The sequence below is a fragment of the Dipodomys spectabilis genome, unplaced genomic scaffold, assembly GCF_019054845.1.
Source record: "Dipodomys spectabilis isolate Male_0828 unplaced genomic scaffold, ASM1905484v1 ptg000076l, whole genome shotgun sequence".
Classification (NCBI taxonomy): Eukaryota; Metazoa; Chordata; class Mammalia; order Rodentia; family Heteromyidae; genus Dipodomys; species Dipodomys spectabilis.
In genome coordinates, this window is record NW_024870753.1 from 6,818,044 (window position 1) to 6,836,195 (window position 18,152).

The window sequence follows — 18,152 nt, forward strand, 5'->3', positions numbered from 1 at the left end:
CCCGGGGCGCCGCCGCCACCGAGGGGCCGGGGTGGGGGCGCGGCCCGCCCCGCCCCCAGCTCGAGGCCTAGCCCGTGCCCATCCCGGCAGGCCCGGGCGGGCAGCGCGAGGCCCGGCGGGGCCCCGGGGCTGCAGCTGGGCTCTTCTGGAGAGCAGCAACGCGGGCTCGGATTCCTCCCCGACCGCAAGAATGCAGGGCCGCCCCTCCCCCGCCGCCCCCGCCCCTCCGGCAGGGCCGAGCGCAGAGCTGAGCGGGCGGGCGGCAGAGCGGGCGGCAGAGCGGGCGGCAGAGCGGGCGGCAGAGCGGGCGGCAGAGCGGGCGGCAGAGCGGGCGGCAGAGCGGGCGGGCAGCAGCGAAGAGCGGGAGGCGGACGCGGCTCGCGGCGGCCCGAGGGCCCCGCATGCCCCAGCGCGCGGACAGACACGCGGGCGAGCCCCGCGAGGGCGGCTGCGCCCGGCCCCGCGGGGGCCATCGCGGCCGGGGCCCGCCAGGCGGCGGGGGGGGGGGTGGCGGGGAGGAGATGGGGACCCACAGACACCCCAAGTGTGACTCATACACACGGCTCACACGTGCACAGGGAGACAAAGACACGCACGGGGCCCAGGAAACTAGAAGCGCGCTCGCGGCCCGCCAGCCCTCGGCTGTGTGCGGGCCCCGGGGGACCGACGGACGGACGGACAGACAGACAGACGGCCGCCAACGGGCTGAGCCAGAGCTGCTGCCCCGACTCGTCGGGCAGATGAGGAGACTGAGGCCCGGCCACCGGGGAGCCAGAGAAAGTTGAGTCGGAGAGTCACAAAGAAGCAGGCGGAGGCCGCCACGCAGCCCCGCACGCGGCCGCCTCTCCTAGCCGCCCCGCTCGGCCCCCACCCGGCCCGCCGCGGGTCCCCGGGGAGGGGCGGGGACGCGGCCCAGCTTCCTCCCGGGACAGCTCCTGCCCCACACACCGGCGCACGCTCCCGCGGCTGCCGCCCCGCGAAGCTGCCGGCCCGGGCTGGGGGTGGAGGGGCCCCACCTGCCTCCCCGTGGGCGCCTAACCCTGACTTCACCCCGAGGCGCAGAGACCTTCCGCGCTCCAGCCTCCTCTGGGGGAGGGGAGGAGGGCTCCAAAGTCCAGGGCCCAGTGGGGTCACAGCGGGCCTCAGCCGTGCGGCCCCAAGGGCTCACCTTCATCCCCAGCGGATCCCTTTCACAAGGAGGAAACTGAGGCCTGGGCAAAGAAAGAAGTGTGCCCTCCGGCCAGGTGATAGCACGCGCATGGCAGAACCCCCCTGCCAGGCACCCAACTCATCTCGCTGAGCCTGGACTCTGCTCTGAGCTTGCGCAGGCTGGGTGGGCTTCCCCATGCCAGCTGCCGCCTTTAGTCTGGGGGCTGAGGCAGGGCAAGGGCAGAGGCTACCTACTACCTCTGATTCACACCCTCAAAACCAAGGACCTAGAAAATTGGAGGGGGGCTATTAGGAAATCAGCCCGCTCCAGTGGCCCCAGGGAGGCCAAGGCTCCTTCCCAGAATCTTAGATGCCCCCCACCCCACCCCTAGCTCCCACCCAGCCGCAGGGCCAGCTGAGTCACGCAAGGATGAGTCAGGACTTTCCCATCTCACACTTCCCCCTACTGCCCCTCAAGAGCAGGCCCCAGCCCCTAAAGATCTCCTCCTCCTCCCCCTCCACCTCTTCCTCCTCCTCCTCCTCCACCACCACCTCCTCCTCCTCCTCCTGCACCACACAGTCCCTGAAGACACCAACTAGGCGGCCTGGCCTTGGGAGGCAGGAAGGGCTGGTTCCTGGAAGGGTCGTTCTCCAGTAGAGAATGAAGAAGCCTTCCACTCCAGGAGCTCCCCAAGATTGGAGAAGGGAAATGGATGGACCTCTGGGAGTTTGGGCAGAGGTGACATGTGCTGGCTCACAAACCCGAGCAGGTGCGAGTCACCAGAGGAAAGGGCAGAAAGGGCCGCAGGCATACCCAAGAGAATGTGCCTGGGGCAAAGTGGCTGAGACAGGAACCTGAAACTAGGGCGTGGTGGTAGTGTACTATCCCAGTTTTGGGGAGGCTGAGGCAGGAGGATTGAAGAGTTTAGGGTGAGACTGTCTCAAAAAATGAAAAAAAAAAAAGAGCGGCAGCTACTCCTAGTCATATCAGGAGGTTAAGATCTGAGGATCAGGGTTCAAAGCCAGATAAGGCAGGAAAAATCTGGAAACTTTTTTTTTGGCGGGGGGGTGTCCAGTCGTGGGGCCTGAACTCTGGGCCTGAGCGCTGTCCCTCAGCTCTTCAGCTCAAAGCTAGCACTCTACCACTTGAGCCACAGCGCCACTTCCGGTTTTTTCTTTTTGCTTATGTGGTGCTGAAGAATTGAACCCAGGGCCTCATGCATGCAAGGCAAGCGCTCTACAACTTCCTGGCCCAAATCTGGAAACTCTTAAACCAAAAAATCTGGAAACGGAGGTGTGGCTCAAGCAGTAGAGTGCTAGCCTTGAGTAGAAAAGCTAAGTAAGGGACAGCACCCAGTTCAAGTTCAAGCCCTAGTACTGGCACACACGCACACACACAAAAGACTAAAAAGAGCCGGAGTTATTAGCCCCCACCCCTTCCATCATATGAGGGTGGCAGTGGCATCACACAGAGCCTGAAAGGTTAAAGCAAACCTGACCCCAGCTAGGAGAGACAGCCAAGGAGGCGTGGTGCCCAGAACTTCCAGGTGTTCAGCACCAGCTCAGCTCAACACAACTGCCCCAGGTAGGGTGGCTTTCCAGACTCCAGCTGCACCCGCCTGCTTCCCCCCTGCCCACTTCCATGTTGGGAGCCTCAGCTTGGTGATCAGCTGCCCCCCACCAGTCTCACTGCTCTGCTTAAAACTACCTCAGGACTGAGGGTGCCTCTCAGTGGTAGAGCTAGCACGTGCACAGTCCCGGGGTTCAATCCCAGCTCTGCCAAACAAAACATAAAAACCAGTGAGCCAGTGGCTCACGCCTGCAATCCTAGCTACTCAGGGGGCTGAGGTCTGAAGATCACAGTTCAAAGCCAGCCCAGACAGGAAAGGCTATAAGACTTTTAACTCCATTGAAACATAAAAAGAAAAAAAATTGGGCTGGGAAGGTGGCTCAGTGGTAGAGTGCTTGCCTTGCATGCATGAGGCCCTGGGTTCAATTCCTCAGCACCACATAAGCCAAAAGAAAAAAACCGGAAGTGGCGCTGTGGCTCAAGTGGTAGAGCGCTAGCCTTGAGCTGAAGAGCTGAGGGACAGCGCCCAGGCCCAGAGTTCAGGCCCCACGACTGGACCCAAAAAAAAAAAAAAAAAAAAAGTTGGGAGTGGAGCTATGCCTCAAATGGTAGAGCGCTAGCTAGCCCAGGGACAGGGATAAAAATGAATAAATAAATACAAAACCCCCACACAGGCAGTGAGGAAAGGCTTTGGAAAGCCTCATGTGCAATAGCTCCCTGTCATTCGTGACAACACACCTCTGCTGGGGGCACCAGGAGCAAAATCCTTGACATCTAGCTGAAGAAGATCTACCCCGCCACCCCATCACCACCCCCAGACAACAAGGCCTCAAGGACCCCTTTCCCCTGGGTGTCAGGTCCCTGGTCCTTAGGTCTCCTGTATGGTCACTTCCTCTTCCTGAGATGGTGGCTCAGTGGCTGGGTGGGGAGGTCACAGATTTACAGCCTAGCAGGAAATCTGCTCAAGGACCAAGTTGCTACTCTGGGACCCTCTGTGTGGGAACTTTTGGGCTGGGGGGGGCTTCCCCTGGCCCTGGTTCCTAGCAACTCTCCCCACTTCCTCCTGCCCCCCCCCCCCCCGCCCCCACTGAGAGAGGAGTCCATGCAAATCAAGGTTTTGCTTGGGAGGTTTTGCCTGGGAGTTTCCAGCCCCACCCCACCTGTATCCCCAGGGTGAGGCCAGGCAACCCCAACCCTGCTGGGACTGACCCTAGAACCTTCCAGCCTAGGCCCTTGAGCAGGGTGCCTGGAGGAGAGTCATTGTGCCCATGCTGGGTCACTGTCCCTCCCGGAGCCCGCAAGGGACAAGTGGCACTGCCTAGGCAGACCTGTGGCACCTCGCTTCTCTTGGCTCCTGTAAGCCATTACCGGGTGGCCTCTGCCCTGGCAGTGGGTGCCCCCAAAGACTGCTGCCCAATCCCTAGCTGCTCCCTCCCCCAGAACAGAGGGGTGGGGGGCACAAGGAAACAAGACAGGGCAGGAAGCCCAGGCAGGCGGCGGGCACTCTAGGCCAGGCACAAACAGCCAACACAGGAAACCACAGCCCACCCCCGCCCACCCCACCCGCCCAAGGCTCTGGAAGAGAAGAGTGCCAAAAGCTTGGTACCCCAACGGAGGCCAGGGGCAGGGGTTAGCCCAGGCCAAGGGAGGCGCTTGACGCTCCCTAGCCTTCTCTCTGCCCCAGACCCTACCTGGGGAGGGGGAAAGGAAGCCAGGCTGGCAGCGATGGTGCTGCCTCTTTAAATCCACCGAAATCCTGAGCTAGGCCCAACCCAGCTCTGGTTTCACAGGAAGGAAAGGAGCTGGGGAGCCAGTAGGGCAGGCGGTGGCGGCTGGAATTAGCCCCACCAGCCCAAATATATCTGGTCTCCTCTAGCCAGTCCACTGGCACTTCCTGGCCCCTGGCACCTGTACCGGCGTGGGGGTGGGAGAGGGTCTACCTGGTGGGATCGCCTGATCTCAGGAGGTGGCTGCTGGCTGCTGGCTGCATGTAGGTTAGGTAGTGACTTCCCAAGTCTCCATTTCCAGAAGCGGGTGAGAGGGGAGCACAGGGCAGCTCCCTGGGGACCATCACCTGGCCTCAGCCCTCCAAGGGGTTAATCTGGCCCCCTCTTTAGGGGGGGTGTAGGGGTGGCTGAGGAACCTCCTCCAAACTGCCTGGCTGTTGGGAACAATGGGGCCATTGTGGGAGGAGTGGAGTGCGGGCAGGCTGCTGGCACTGCCGGCACACCACACCACGGGGCGGGACCTCACCCAAAACCTGCCTGCCGCACTCTGCTCTCTCCCAGGTACTGCCAGAGGCAGACACATCCTTCCAGCCCCATCACTGCCCCATCACCGCTGCCGCCGGCGCTGCCGCCACCGCCGGCTGCCTGGCCCAGCCTCTTGGCACCCGCAGCACCTGGAGGGCCATCGGCCTCTGCCCACGTGGCCATGCCGACTGCCATGACCCTCCAGGAAGCAGGGGCCTGTGGGCCAGGACCAGGTGGGGGTGGGGTACTGAGACAGGATGTGTGCCTGTGATCCTCCAGTAGGGGCGACAGGAAGGCCAGATGGGGTTTCTAGTGTCAGTCCTGGCACCCTTGGGCAAGAAGGGCTTAGGGGATCAGGAGGGCAGAAATGGACAGGGTCCCTGCGCCCAGGCTTCCTTTCCCACACACCCATCCCAGAAGAGATCGGGTGCCCACTGCAGCCTCAAGACTGAGGCGGAGACCCCAGTGGCCATGCGGATGCTGTGGCATGAGAGCTAACTGCAGGCAGGCAGGCAGGCAGGCAGGCAGGGTACCAGACCCCTCCAACCCCTTCTGGGGTATGGGACTTTTTGGCCATCCCTTTCTCCCTCTGAGCCTGTTTGCTCATCTGCAGAAACGGGGATAATTTTAGAACTAACGAATGGCATGCCTGAGTCCTACTATCCTGCAACAAACTCTGTCTGGCCCTGACGCTCTCTTCTTTATCCCTGGCCACGGTCCCCAAATATGCGGGCATGTCATGAAGGTACCTTTGGTGAAGGCTGTGATCATCCAGATGTTTGTGCTTTGAGTAACTAAGTACATGGGGCCCAGGAGCATCTTATTAGTGTTTCTACCGCTTGTCCCCAGCTCTCCTGGAACAGGCTGGCTCCTCCGGGAACATGCCCCCAGGCATTCCTGGATTCACCCCTCTCCAATCCACAGCAAGAAGCAAGAACGGAGAGAGCATCTGTGTATCTCCAAGCCCCAGAGGCAAGTGGAGGAGGGATTCCCCTCTCCCAGGTCTGTAACCCATCCACCAGGCACTCCTCTCCTTGTCTGACCCTTTTGGCAGCTACCCTAAAGTGTAGTAGAGGACCTGGAAGACAAAGAAGGGCAATCGATATGCACTTCTGGCAAGAAAGTAGCCCAGGGAGAAGACCAGAGAGGGCTTTACCTCTGGGGGGGGGGTGCGTGTGCCCCCAAAGGGTTAACAAGTCCCTAAAAATAACCTGCTCCCAGCAGGACCCGCTGATCAGAACCCTCCAGCCATCTGTTCCCATTTTCTCCTGTTCACATTGGAACATCTGAAACCGGCCCCAGAGCCCCAGCCTGATCCCAAAAATAGCCCCAGCCTGCCCAAGGAACAGGCCCGGCGGCTGGGCACAGGAGGCACAGCTCAACAAGGAGACATGGCTCAGGCCCATGAGCCCTGACCTCCAGATCTATGAGGGCCTGGGGAGACAATCAAGAACTCTGACCAGAGAGAGCACCTCCCAGCCAAGCCCCGGCCTTAGACCCGGGAACCCCGGCATCACAAGCACTTTGGCCACAAATTAATCCCCAGAAAATGCCAACCACCTGTCAGCATGGTTCCCCCTCACCTGGGGGCACTGTCAGTCAGTCTACCACCCACTCCCATCCCAGGATCTTTGGGAGCCCTTGGCACCAACGGGCGTTCAACGTAGTCCTCTGTCCCAGGGCACACAGGGTCAAGGCAAGACTCTCTCCAACACGACCAAATACCTAAGCAGCTCCAGGGGAAGGATTCTGGGATGTCCTGGAGCTGCTAGGAATGCCTATAGAAGCTTGCTCTCCTTCTGGGCTTGGAGAGACGGCCCCTCTCCCTGCCCACCTGCAGCCAGCAATGACAAGTACATCCACCTGTGGCCAGCACGTGCCAAGTATGTCCACCTGGGCTTCTCTACCTGGGCACTGGCCCTTCACAGAAAGAAAAAAACATACCCAGGCAGGGACTCTAGGGGACCCTGAGTGTTGAGACAGGCCTCACAGATGACATCCACGGCACAACTTCATGCTGCCACTTTTCTCCCCAAGGAAGGTCCCTGACCCCTAGTCCAGGAAGAAGAGGAGGTGACCACGGGAGCCATTTAAGGACAGAGCGTCTTGTTCTGTCCAGTGAAAGAACAGAGCAGCAGGGGATGGATGGTGGGAGGGGTGCTGAAGCTCAACTGAGCAAACAGCCCGCCCTGAGGGAGGGAGGGAGGGAGGGAGGGAGGGAGGGAGGTGGGCTGGACTGGCCCTGAAAAGTATAAGTTTGGAGCAATAATGAAGGGACAGGCGCTCAGCCTCCCCCAGGCCCTTCTCCAGGTGTCAGCTGGCACCAACTGTGAGGAAACTGAGGCAGCAACAAGGTGAGTCTTGGAGTGTCTTAAGAATCCAGGAAGGGGCTGGGAAGGAGGCTTAGTGGTATAGTGCTTGACTTGCATGCATGAGGCCCTAGGTTCGATTCCTCAGCACCACATAAACAGAAAAGGCTGGAAGTGGCACTATGGTTCCAATGGTAGAGTGCTAGCCTGAGCTGAAGAGCTCAGGGACAGTGCCCAGGCCTCACGACCAACCAAAAAAAAAAAAAAAAAAAGAATCCAGGAAGGCCAGGTCCTAGTGGCTCACAACTGTAATCCTGGCTAACTCAGGAGGCTGACATCTGAAGATCATGGTTCAAAGCCAGCCCAGGCAGGAAAGTCCCTGAGACTCTTATCTCCAATAAACCACCAGAAAACTGGAAGTGGGGCTGTAGCTCAAGTGGTAGAGTGCTAGCTTTGAGCTGAAGAGCTGAGGAACAGTGCCCAGGCCCAGAGTTCAAGCCCCACGACCAATAAAAATAAAAAAGAGTCCAGAAGTGTATAGCACTATGGGGGCTGTCCCTTCCCCTCTATCAATCCTTCCTCCACTCCAGTCCCTGGGGTGCCAAGAGTTCCAGCAGAACCCCTACTAGTAATAAGGAAGAGGTCTCTAACACTAATTGAGCATTTGCTCAAACCCTCCACAGGTATTATCTAGTTTAATCTTCAAAACAACACTACTAAAAAAGTACTCATTTCTTGTTCTTTTTATAAATGAGATGGCTATGTGACCAGACTTGAACCCCTGGGATAAAGGAGATCCTCCTATCTCAGCCTCTGCAGTAGTTGGAATTACAGAACACCACCTCACCCAGTCTTAGAAAAGTACTATAGAAGAAAGAGGAGGCACAGGGAAGTTAGGTAGCTTGCCCAAGACACACAGCCTACAATCCGGAGACACTCCAGTGATTGGGTTCTTGGCCAGGGCACCACGCATGGAATTAGCTCTGCAACCCCAAGAGAATGAATGTCCTGTCCAGCCTCACCCTCATCCCACACACCGTCCCTCCATGCCTGCTGGGTACCGGGTCCCACACTAGAGGCCACACACAGTTCCTGCCTGGGGAGGAGATCAAAGAGAGCACACTGCTCTCCACCCCCTCCATGCAGGTGCCTGGCCTGGCCCTGAGCTCCAACAGAGCAAAGTTCCCGGGCCTCCCACTACTCAGCCTCCCCCTCCCCCAAGGGTTACCTCTGCTGACATCCAGGTCCCTAACAGCAAGGTCACAAGGCAAATGTCCAAGACAACTGCTCTGGCCCCCTGCTGAGAGATGCCCTAGGCTAGGAATTAGTCAGCTGCCCCCCCCTGCCCCAGGTGGGGGTCAAAGGTCAAGTGGGACTGGCCAGGAGTCCAAGCCCTGCTTTCTGCCCCCATGCTCTGCCATACCTGTCCACTGCTCCCCATTTTTTTCACTGAGTTGGAGGCAAGGCAACTTCCTCCCCGTCTCTGAGGGGTAGTAGCCCGTATCAGGGAGAGGAGGGGCGGATGAAGAGCCCAGAAGCCCCCACACCAGGGAGAAGCATCTCCTGGCCCCTGACTTCCCCCAGCTCTCCCGAGTCAGACAGGAGCCAGGCCCACAGGAGTGTTTGTTGTGAATTCAGGGAGTTGTTGCTAAGTAAGGAAGGAGGGGAGGGAGGCTGCCTCTGTGTGTGTGTGTGTGTGTGTGTGTGTGTGTGTGTGCCCGTGCGCGCGCACGTGCGCACACACACACACATGCACGAGTGTGCCTCATGAGACCCACGTCTCCTGAGCCACATTGAGGTGGCAAAGCCTCACAGAGCCTGGAGCCAGCGAGGGAGCCAGTACTTGGCATAACCAGGAACTGTAGCTTGCCCTCGGGCACAGAGCTGTCTCCCCACCTCCCACCAGGGGAAAAGATGCAGCTGAGAACAGGACTGGAACTTTCACTGGAGCCCAGCTTTAACCCTCCTCATCCCAGCCCCTCCCCCACCTACTGCCCCCCCCCACCAGTCTAGGTGCAAGGCTGTTTGCCCCCCAGGAACCAGGGCAGGCCCCCCCTCTTCTGGGGGGGCGGGGGGGAAGAGGGAAGGCAAGGCAAAGTGAGGGCAGTAAGCCAGAAAGCCAGGAGGAAGGTGCCCAAAAGACAGAAAAGCCGAGCAGGGGGGCGGGGGGGGGGGTAGGCTAAGCCAGGATGGTGCGGCCACTGCAGACAGATGGACGCACGCAAGCACACGGACCCCTCTCACCTCCGGAGAACGTGCTCAGGCTCAGGCTCAAGGGTGTGGTCTGGGATGGGGGCTCCCTGTGGAGAGAGGGTCACAGCTAGAAGCCCCCCTGTGGGCAATCTATGCCCCAGCTCCTCCCAGAACCCCAGCCCTCCCCCACCCACCCAAACTTGTACACACATACACGCAGCCTGCAGCTACAGGAAGTCTCTGAGCTGCTCAGAATGCCCCCCCCCCCCCCACGCCAGGACTTCTGTGGACTGGCTGGGAGCCAGGCCTGACCCAGCTGCCCCACCACACCACTCCCCCTCCCTGTCCTGGAAGCAGGAAAGGAGAAGGCACTGGAAGACCTCAGAGTTCCCAGATTGCCTGGCCCCACTGGAGGTGGGGGTGGGGGGCAACGGCAGGCCTCCCCCAACCTGGCCAGAGGACCTGAGGAGTGGGAGGCCTGAGGACCCCAGCTTCCCACACCAGGCACCACGAGGTTATCTTATGTCAGGGAAAAGAATGGCTGTGGTTCCTGTGTGGTCTCCCTGGCTGCAGCCCTGGTCCCCTGAAGACACAAAGTCCCAAGGACTTGGCCTGGGGTAAGGAAGGCTTAGCAGTTCAGTAGCAGGGACTGGGTGAAGCGCCCACAGCAGGCGGGAGGGAGGCTGGTGGCTGGGCTCAGTTTGTACTGGGGGTCAAAGGGGAGTTCTTTTCCGAAGAATTCTGGGAGAGACGCCAACTAGAGCAAGCTGCTAACCACCCCTCCCTCTCTCTCACTGCACTGGGGTTGGGGGGGGGTCCCTGCCAACCAGACTTAACCCTCTGCAGCCTGTGTTACTTCAGGCCCAGGACAGCATTGGGCTTGAGCTGGATGTAGCTTCCACTGCTAGGAAGGAGGCAGTTACAGAGTGCCCGCCAGAACATGGCTCCATCTGGCCCCGCCCTACCACCACCACCTGGGTGACTTTCCTGGACTCATCTACTGAAGGTAGATGAGAGTCTGCAGTGACGTGTGCGTGCGTGTCTCAGAGACAGAGATTGAGAAACACAAACTGAAAATTCCTTGCCAAGCCCCTCCTCCTGCTGGGTCACTGAGCGCTCCCTGTACCAACCTGTGCCTCTCCCCCTCCTTCCCTTCCACCGGCCGGGGACCACAGCCCCCCCTCCCAGGGAGGGGAGAAGGGGCGTCAAGGGACAACCTAGCCTATGCCCACCTTCTGCGAATCTCCCCAAGCCCTTGACTCCCACAAACTGCCCCTGCCTAGACTCACTCCTTCCTTGATGGCTTCCAGAAGATAGCATTCAACTGGAATGTGAGATCCTAGAAAGGGAAACTGAGTTCTAGGGGGGGAGGGAGTGTCTCAGGGTCTCCTGTCTGTACAGCCCAGCCCAGTCCTGATCCTCTGAACTCCGCTCTCAGAGAACGCTGTCAAACTGTAGTAGGAGAAAATGAGATTAAACATCAAGAACCACTTCCTGGGACCCGAGGCTGCAGTGGCAGCCAGCCCCACCCCAAGAGCCTGGATTCCAGGCCCCTTCATCTTCTGCTCAGAGTGAAATGAGCTCATTTTTTGTTCACTGCTGCTAATCAGAGACCTCAACTTCTTTGAACTTAAACTTTGCCACCAAGCTCCCAGGTCTGATGTGACTAGTTGTCCCTTGTCCCCAAAGAAGCAGATGACAATGGGGGAAGGGATCACTTTCCTTTAGAGCTCTAGATCTTCCTTAACAGCCAGCACTGTCTCTCAGAAAGTGATCTGGCCATGGGGGACCCCTCACCGTGCTGGGGACCCATGAGGAGCAGAGGGGGAAAGCCCGACCCTGGGCGGCAGTTTATCCCAATGTGTCTCCAGTCCGCCACACTCTCTCTCCAAGGGCTAGGGCTGCCAGAAGCCTTGGCCTTATGCCAGGAAACCTCCCTATCAAAGGGCAGAGGACTCCACGTCCCAGGGAGCCTAGGAGCTGCGGGAAACCTGTGACTACACACCCAGACATGTTCCCAGGAAGGAGGAGGAGGTGAGAGAGATGTAAAGCACCACACGTGCGCCCAAGTACGCGCGCACGCACACGCGCACACACACACACACACACACACACGCATCAAAGATGCACATGCCTCCAGAGCACACTCCTGAGATATCCCCAGATATGTGCAACCCACAGACATATACATATTCAAAGTACCTCCTAAAAAGAAGCCCAAACTCTCCTTAAGACCCAGAGAGATTTGCATATACTCCAAGACAGCCCAAGAGAGCTCAGGAAACAACCAGACACTGACCAACCACACAGAATTGCCCAGAGCTACACCAGCTCTGGGACACACACACACACACACACACACACACACACACACACACACACACACACACACACAGAGTAGTAGCATGTGGCCATGTGCTAGCACACAAACTCAAACACTCCACCTCTGTGCACAGCATGAAGTCAGATTAGAGGACAAGGTCCCTCCTTCCTAGTGGAGAGGGGAGTGAGGGGTGGAGAAGCACTCTGGGATTTCAAAACAATCCTGGTTTCGAAATGCTGGAAATGCTGGATTCAGGGCCATTCCCAGTTGAGAAGGGGGGGAGGGGTACACAGGCTAACTCCGAGCTGCTAGCTCAAGACCAAGGAGAGAGGTTGGACAGAGGAAGCCCCAGCCCAAGGGGAAAGGGGCCCCAAAAGAGACACCAAGGCAGGAGGTGTAGCCGGCCCAGGGCCAAGCAGGGAAGGCCCAGGCTGCTGGACAGAAGGCAAAGGAGTGTTCCTGGCTGCCTTGTGCCACTACCAGGAATAGAAAGGAGACAGGGAGAGGCCTCTACACCCCTAAGAACTGAGGGTAAGGGGGAACCTGCTCCCCTACCCACTTGTGAGCTGTGGTGACAGCCTTCTGCCTCTGCTTCCCCAGCAGCATTCGGAGTCTGAAGGTGGGCCAAGAGTAAAGAGGTCAGAGAGGATGGGGGACAGCCAAAGGCCTGTAACATTTGGGGTAGGGGGCGGTCAGGACTGCCCACACTCAGGGCCGGCTGAGGCAGCAACCCCCTGGGAATTCAAGTCTTCTCTCCCCTTCACAGAGATGAGGATCGTAGGGGAGACTGAGGCATTGCAACACCCCCCCACACACACCCAGGAAGTCACCCCTCCCAGGGCAGCCAGAGGGCCCTTGCTGCCCCTCCTCCAACCTCTAGGGAAAGTCGGCCAGGCTCACCAGGGAGAGAGGGAGGGAGGGAGGGAGGTCAGGCCAGGCTGGGGGTGGGGCTCTGGAGGCCTGGCCCTGGCACTCGGCAGAGGAAATTCCAGGCTGCCTTCAGGGCCGCCCATCCAAATGACAAGCAGCATCGAGCAGCGGCCCTCTTCACCTCATCCCTCTGCTCCCAGCCCCGGCCACCTGGCTCTCGAACCCTGGCTCTGAGACTGGGAGGCCCAGACAGGAGCAGCTCAGCAATTCCTGGGGAAGATACTCAGGCCTGCTAGGAGCCCCCCACCGGGTGGTCCCTGGAGCCAATCTGAACCTCTTTATCCCCAGGTCCTGGGAGCTGTCCCCAAAGTGCAGCTACAGGTGGGCAGCTGTTGGGGCTGGCAGGCAGAGGCACAGATGCCAGGTTAGAGCAGCCAGGCGCTCAACAGGTTGAGCCAGTCCCTGGAGCAAGCGGCCCCACCCCAGGGAGAGCGGGCCTGGCAGCGGCTGCCTGCCCGCGGCACCCAGCCTGTACCGCTTGGCTCCCACGGCTGCCCACTTTCCCACGGTGCCATACCCCTTCCGTCCCTTCTCTCAGGTCAGCACCGGGGCAGTGCCCAGGGCTCTAGTACAAGGAAGCAAGGGATGCCATTTTCCCATCATCCTCGAGTGCCCTGGCTCTTGAGGTCCCTCCCTGCCGGCAGCCAGGAAGCCCAGGGAGAGGTAAACGTGGCACAGAGGCAACAGGAACCCCAAAGTGCCTCCCCACATCCTTGCAGGCCTCTTTGAAAGAGGAAGACGGGGCACACAGACACCTTGGCTCCAGGAGCTGCTGAGGGTGCTGGGACCCAACCTCAGCCTGCAGTGGCCCCAGAGGCAGGGCCTCCTCTCCCTGGAGGAGCCGTTACAGAGCTGCTTCCATTTGTGCCAAAGTTGTTGCCACCTGCAACCTTGGTGCTTTCCTCCCAACCCCTGGACTCCCCAGGCTCTATCTCAGCCACTCTCCAAAGGCAGGCACCCCCCCACCACACACACACACACACACACACACACACACACACACACACACACACACACCATACACACACACACACACACACACACACACACACACACGCTGCCTTTTATACAGCAGCCTTTAATCTAAAGCAGGTGCCAGGCATTCCAGCCTTTGCTGAGTGCTGAGTCCACATTGCCACCAGCTAGGCCTCTGCCCAGGAGGCAGGCTACTGCCCTGTCTAGTTGTAGGTGAGCCCCCAGCCTAGGGTACCAGGAGCCCAGAGGCAGAAATTAGCTAAATGAAGCCATGGGTGTCCAATGTACCTTCACCAAGCAAGATCACTCGGGCTCAACTTAGCACTGACTAGCCCCTGTGACCCACGAGCACAAGAGTCATCCTAGATCGAAGCTTCTAAGTGTCCTCTCTCTCAACAGCCGGCCTCCCAGAATCAACCCCACCCCATCCTAAGCAAGAGTAGCAGCAAGTTAGCTGGGAAGTCAGCAGAGGGAGATGGCCAGTGCTGGCCCAGTCCTCCACGGAGGTAGATCACCTGAGGAACAGCAGTGCCTCCCACCTTCTTTCCGGTACCAGATCTCTGCTTCCCTCCCCACTCCCTGCCTTCCTCCTCCATTCCCTGTCCCAAGGCTTCCAACAGCAGCAGGGCCTCAGAGCACACACTGGGAGGACACGGCCTGAGCACGCTCTTCCCCTGAGGGCATGAAATCATGGTCTTGACCCAGAGAAGGCAGCCAAGCCCATGCTGGGGGCCAGCAAAGGAACCCCTGCCCCCCCGGAAGTGGCTGCTCCCTAAAAAGACGGAGGAAGGGGGGAGAAGAGGAATGGAACCCACCTCCCCCCCACACACACACCCATTGGAGAGCTAGTTGGAGCAGATACAAGGCAGACAGACTTCCCAGGTAAACAGTGCAGCAAGGGAGTAAACTAGAGTGGGGGGAGGGAAAGGAGGAAGAGAGGGCAAAGATCAAGGGGGCAGCAGAGTCCCTTTCCCAGGGCTCACAGCCCAGCTCCCCCTCTCTCAGAATACTTTTCCTCCCGCAGCAGAGGCCCCCTAGACCTGCATAGACACACACCCCAAGTAGCAGACAGTGGGAGGAGGGAGAGAGGGGGTATTAGAAAAACCCGGAAGGAAGGAAGCTGGACAGACAGACAGAAGCTGACCCTGGCCTCATTGCTCCAGGGAGACACCCTCCAAATTCCCAGACTTTGAGGGGAGCCCCTCCTCCTCAGCCCCCCAAGAGGGGGAAGTGGAAATTGGACCTCGGTCCCTCCAGAAACCAAATTCCCAGAAGCCTGGGACCTACTCCAGCCAGGCAAGAGGCCTAAACCTCCCTCCTCCTCTCACCTTCTTCCCCCAAGGCCTCCTTTGGACCAAGACAGCAGCCACCTCCTGCCGAGGGAGCAGGGCCACCTCCAATGAACTGTGTGACTGTCCCACCCCTGGTCCAGCCCCCGCCACCTCAGAAGCCTGGACGGGGGAGGCTCCTCCAGGCTCTGGCAGCTCAGAGGCAAGGCCTGGGGGCAGAGGGTGACCCCCAGATCTCCCCAGTACCGATTCACCTCCTTTTGGAGGCTCCCGTCAGACAGGGGAGGGGGGGCTGGGGTGCCAGCCCCCACCGGGTTGGGGAGCCCGGGAAGGGGACTACATCTCCCAGAAGCCCCCAGGGCAGGGTTCGCTGCTCCAGCTGGCCCGAGGCCGGCCTTGTTCTCTGCGCCGGGGTGGCAGGGTCCCCCCGCCGCCCCCGAGCCCTCCTTCCGGGGCTCTGGAACTGCCAACCTGTCTGGGGGCCTGCGAGGAGCCTCCCCCGGCCCTGGGGGGGCGCCCCCCGCCCCTCCGACAGCCCGGGCCGCGTGCGCAGGGCAGGAGACAATCCGGCCGCGTCCCCTCCCCGGCACGCCGCCCCCCCGTCCGGCCGGCCTGGCGTGACTTTCGCCCTCTCCCCAGCCCTCCCCTCACCTCGCGCGGGCCGGGGGTCCTCACGCCAGGCCGGAGCTGGACGCCATGACCAGGTCAGGTCGGCGGGTGGAGGGGGTCCCCCTCCTGCTGGACGGCCGGAGGTGCGAAGCCGAGGGCGGGCGGGCGGCGATCTTTTGATCCTGGGCGCCTTGAGCTCAAAACCTGCCCGGCCCGGGAGAGGGGATCCGGGGGTCGGCGGGCGCCGGCGGTGCCGCCTCGCCACCGCCGAGCATGGTCGTGGGCGCCGGGCAGCGGCGGGGGAGCCGGCGCACCCGCCGGGCGCGGGGCCGGGCCGGGCGCGGGGCTGGGGGCTCGGGTCCTGCTCCTCCTCCCTTCCTTCCTTCCTTCCTTCGCCTCCGCCTTTCACTTTCCCCCAGGCCCGCGGGGACGCCGGGCCCGGGCGGGGAGGGGGCTGTCTGGACGCTTATTGTCGATCGGACGCCGCCGAGGGTCCGGGTCGCGAGCCCCGGGCTGCGCGGCGCCGGGAGACCCAGGCGTGCGGGCGTCCGGCCGGCTGGCTCCGGGCGGCGGCGGTGGTGCAGCGGCCCCGGGTCCGGGGCATGTCCGGCCACTGGCTCCGCCGCGCGCCGCCGCCTCCCCGGGCTCCCCCGCGCTGCCGGAGCCCCGCTCGCCCCTCCACTCGGCTCCGCTCCCCAGCCTGAATAAGCATCGGGGCTCGCTGGCTGCCTCCTTCTGCCTTCATACCAGAGCCCGGAGAGGCCCCTGTCAAAATAAGAGCTCCCCCATCTCGCTCGACTCCTCGCCCAACCCGGCTCCCCCAGCCTCCCAGTGGCCTGACTCGGTAAGGCGCCCGGCCGGCTAGCGGGAGGCCGGTCGGCCCGCAGGCAGGCAGGGAAGGGGGGGCTTCGGTCTCTCTCTCCTCCCCTTTCCTGAGGACGGGGGGAGGACGCGCGCCACCAGCATCCCGGGCTAGGGTGTCGTCTGACAAACCTACCTTCCTATCTGCACGGGTTGGAAAGAGTGGGAGATGCCTACACACACACACACACACACACACACACACACACACACACTGGGTCCCCCTTCGTTGTATCCACCCATATCCATTATGCACTGTGCATTTCTTTATTCACCTCTCTCTTCTAGCAGACCATGAGATCCTTGAAGACATGCACTGAATTTTTTCATCTCAGTCTTCAGTGGTGGAAAGTGGATGCTAAGAAAATGTTTGTGGAAGTGAAACCTTTGTCTTAAAAAACAAATACTTTCTTCATTTAAAATAAAAAAAGAAAAAGCTTCACACATATACATAACACACCCAACATAAATATACCCCATCTGTGGACCGGTAGCTGCATTGAAAAGATTGTAAAGGAGACTTTTAAAAAGCATTTCATGCCAGGTGCTGGTGGCTCTGAGGATCACAGTTCAAAGCCAGCCCAGGCAGAAAAATCCTTGAGACTCTCTTTTCCAAGTAACTACTCAGAAAAAGCAGTGTGGCTCCAATGGTAGAGTGCTAGCCTTGAGCAAAAAGAAGCTCTGAGGGACAGTGTGCCCAGGCCCTGAGTGCAAGCCCCAGGACTGGCATAAATAAATAGTATTTCACGTTATTTCCATGTTTACCACAAACCTGCAAGAAAGATGTCACAGCCCCACTGCACAGAGCAGAAAACTGAGCATTGCATGACCTAAGGGTTTACTCAGGGAGACACAGTCAGAAAGTGGCGAGCCTGGGCTGGGAAGGTGGCTCAGTGGTAGAGCGCTTGCCTTACATGCATGAGGCCCTGGGTTGGAATCATCAGCACCACATAAGCAGAAAAAGCTGGAAGTGGCGCTGTGGCTCAAGTGTTAGAGCGCTAGCCTTGAGCTGAAGAGCTGAGGGACAGCGCCCAGGCCCAGAGTTCAGGCCCCACAGCCAAAAAAAAAAAAAAAAGAAAGAAAGTGGCGAGCCTGGGAGAAGAAGTCGGATCTACTTATTTCTCTATTGTCCCACCTGTCCAGAGTTAATACCAGATGACACCCATGTGCTGGACACTAGCATGCCTAGTTGTTCTTTGGTCTTCTCTGTCCTCTGCTCACAGATGGTCTCCAGATAGCTCTGGCCTCAGCGACCTTTCTCTCTCTCTCTTCTGAACATATGTCACATTTGTGCCACCTACCTGAGTGCTTACTTAGGTATTTCATCTTATTTCTCCTGCATGTATGTCTGGCTGGTCCTGAAAGATTCCTAAGGTTGACTCAAATGCTGGCTGGGTTCATCATATGACTTCAATGACTATTGACTTGATGGGTTGATGGAGGTAGAGATGGGGGGGGGGGCGGGGAATAGATCCTGACAGAAAATGCCAGCATAACGCCTGCTACTTCACAGGTCACAAAACACTTGCATGCATATTATCTTAGACCATGCTTGACTCCAATTACCAGTTGTGCCTACCAGCTTCTGGAGTAAAAATTGTGCTAGGTTGGGAAAGGAATCATCACAGATTAATTAGGTCTTATCCTATTTAATTTATTTATCTGCAGTGCTAGGTTGTTTGTTTGTTTGTT

General features: G+C 59.4%; 1 protein-coding gene across 1 annotated transcript in view; it reads right to left on the reverse strand.

Moving 5' to 3' along the window:
* Bcl9l (BCL9 like) overlaps positions 1-15,903 on the reverse strand; it is a 28,996-nt gene extending 13,093 nt beyond the window's left edge. The window contains 2 exon segments of the mRNA XM_042682765.1: positions 9,525-9,600; positions 15,642-15,903. The gene's annotated coding sequence lies outside the window, so the exon portion shown is untranslated.
* Between the last annotated feature and the right edge of the window lie 2,249 nt (positions 15,904-18,152).